Source organism: Poecilia latipinna, unplaced genomic scaffold, assembly GCF_001443285.1.
Source record: "Poecilia latipinna isolate Pla-1442-1.1 unplaced genomic scaffold, P_latipinna-1.0 Scaffold596, whole genome shotgun sequence".
Taxonomy (NCBI): domain Eukaryota; kingdom Metazoa; phylum Chordata; class Actinopteri; order Cyprinodontiformes; family Poeciliidae; genus Poecilia; species Poecilia latipinna.
Genome location: NW_015113212.1, coordinates 6274 through 9196, shown reverse-complemented (window position 1 = coordinate 9196; position 2923 = coordinate 6274). Strand labels below are relative to the sequence as shown.

Sequence of the window (2923 nt, the reverse complement as noted above, 5' to 3'; positions counted from 1 at the left end):
TAACCCTTTTCCAAGGTGGAAAGAAACAAAATGCAGCAGCTTTTATCTTGAGAACAGAAATTCTGTATTTATTTATTTTTACTGCATGTACAGATCCTTGCAAAAATAAACCACACCTCTTAATTGTTTTCATATTTTGTCACATTACAGCCACAAACTTGGTATGTAACACGTTTTCCTTTAGAAAAATAATAAAAAAATCTAACATGTGCTGCATGTATTTGTATTCTAGTCTTATCCGTAAATATAAACAAGCTTAACCTCATTAGTTGACAGAGTTGTGACTATTTTAATCTCAATAAAAGAAACACAGCTACTCTGTAAAGACCTCAGAGGTTTGCCAGAGAGCGTTGGAGAGCAAACAGCATCATGAAAACCAAGGAGGACCAAACAGGCTGGAGGTCAAGAAGTTTAAACCAGATAGAAGTTATGAAGCTATATGGTATTGCACATCTGCAAACCAAGACATGCACTTGAACTGATAGAGCAGGCAAGGAGATTATATTTAAAAAAAATCTAAGGACTGAGGTGGAAGTTCAGATCTAGTCAAAGCCCAGACTTGAATCTAATTGACAATCTGTGGCAAGTCTTCATGTTCAGACTCTCTACATCCAATTTCACTTAAGACTTTCACTTAAGATAGCAGAGGAAAGTGGTTCTACAAAGTATAGACTACAAATGTACACCACACTTTTCAGGTGGAATACTTTTGCAAGGCTCTGTGCAAGTTAGTTCTTGCAAACCAAGACAACAAGGTATTTATTTAGAATGTGTTATTTTTAACGTGATTGTCCTGATGATTAATCGGTTTCACTTCTCTGGTGTTACAGATTTTCTGCACAGATGCTTCCTTCCCGTTGAATTTTTAATTTCGCTGCGTCTTTATCTCCTCCTTAAGACTTTTATTGGCTACCTCAAGCATTTTTTCTTAAATGTCCGCATGTGCACCCGCAATGCAAACATGAGTTTGATAAAAGCACATCGAGGTCGCGCCTGGCATGAGTCTGTCCGGGAGGGGGAAAGCACACCGTGCCGTCTGAAGACAACTAGAGAAGCGCGGGAATCCTCTTTTTTTTTCTGCCAACTGAACAAGACCCGTTTTATAGTGAAGAGTGATCTCACCATATGCGCTGTGGTGGGATTCAGCGTGCCACTACAACACGCACACAACGACTGCGGCTCCGCTCCTCCCAGAACACCAAACCTGAGGATACAGGACTTTATTCCAGATCGACAGCGGGATAATCTGTAAGTTACGCCTCCCTTTTTTTTTCTCTCTTTTTTTTTGTGTCTTTTGTGGAGACTGAGGGGGTTGGTGCAGGGGACTCGAAGGATACTGCTGCCTGTTGGTGCACAAAAACGCGCGGGTCCTTGTTGGATTCAGTCTGCAGTCCACTTACCACCAACTGCATTGCCACACAACCGTGGGAAGAGAATGTGTGTATTATGAAACTCTGCGCCCGCCTGGAGCTTTTCTCCTCAACTCTTTGTGGATCGTCACGCTTACGTCCGCATGTGGAGTGCAGATCACCACTCTCTGAAACAACTACAATGTGGTGCGCAAAGTAAAGTGGGGCGAAATGTTGCATCCGAGCGCAGTGGACGGGCAGGACTGTGACTTCCAGAGCGTGCCCGCCGACCCGTGAACGCCGCACTCGATGTGGAGCTTGTCGCTGTCCGACGCGCGTGTGGTGCTGAAATTTGGATGATGCCCAACCTGCGACTGCAGGGCTGCCGCTCCCTGCACCTGAACGAGGACAACGGCCGCTTCGTCCTGCTCGCCGTGCTCATCCTGGTGTACCTGCTGTGCGGCGCTGCGGTCTTCTCGGCCATAGAGAGGCCCTCGGAGCTGCGGGCTCACGGCCGCTGGAACGGGACGCTCCTCAACTTTAGTGAGACCTTCAACATCAGCCTACAGGAGCTCAACTCTTTCCTGCGGGAGTACGAGGCCGCCATAGCCGCCGGGATCCGGGCTGACGCTCTGAGACCGAGATGGGATTTTACAGGAGCTTTTTATTTTGTTGGAACTGTGGTGTCGACTATAGGTGGGTGATGTTTGCGGCGTTCACTCAATGCCTTGACCTTTTAATCCATTTTGTTGCAGGCACACAGTGGAGAGAGGGGGGGGGGGAAAAGTCAACACACACTTGATAAAATGCCAGGTTTTACGATGCAGACAAAAAAAAAAAAAAAAAAACCGAGAAAAAGGTAATTCAGTTCGGAACTTTTTCAATCTTTCATGTGACTGATAGCTTGTATGAATCATCTGAAACTCTTTGTTTGAGAGAAAATTTATCTAAAATAAGATTTAACTCCTTTTGATTAATCCCAAATAAAGTTCAGCTGTGCTCGAAGGAGATTTTCTTAGCAAAACACCACAGAAAACAATAAAGACATCCATATTGCAGAGAAGGAAAATGTTGCAACTTAACATTTCTGGGAACTGAATGTTCCCACAAAAACCAGTGACAGAAAGTGGCTAGCTAAGAGGCATGCAGCTACATTTAAGTGTCTGCAGGAATTTCCAGCAAGTACTGATGGTGTTTAAAATGTGACTATATGGAGGACAAACGGAGCAATATATGACCCTTTTCTCTGAAAAGGACACCCAAGTTTGGTGTAAATGAGCAAAAAGTCATTTAAACTCTCACAAGAAGCCTACAATTTATTTTAAGGTCAGAAGTGAAACTCATTGTGCCCAGAAGAACACTCAGTGAAGCATGGTGGTGGCAGCATCATGCATTGGGACCTTAGCCATGTTCCAAATTCCAGTCAAAGTCAACCCAAAACCTTCAATCGTTTTTTCTAGAAAGCTAAGGGTGAGGATGAACTTTAGATTTCTGCATGACCGCGACACAAAGCATGAATTACGTCATCTGAAGGAGAGTTAAGAGGAGAAAGAGACGACAGACCTGAGTGAGAT

General features: G+C 44.2%; 1 pseudogene; it reads left to right on the top strand.

Moving 5' to 3' along the window:
* The first annotated feature begins 779 nt into the window (after positions 1 to 779).
* LOC106953677 (potassium channel subfamily K member 12 pseudogene) lies at positions 780 to 2350 on the top strand (annotated as a pseudogene).
* Positions 2351 to 2923: the final 573 nt, after the last annotated feature.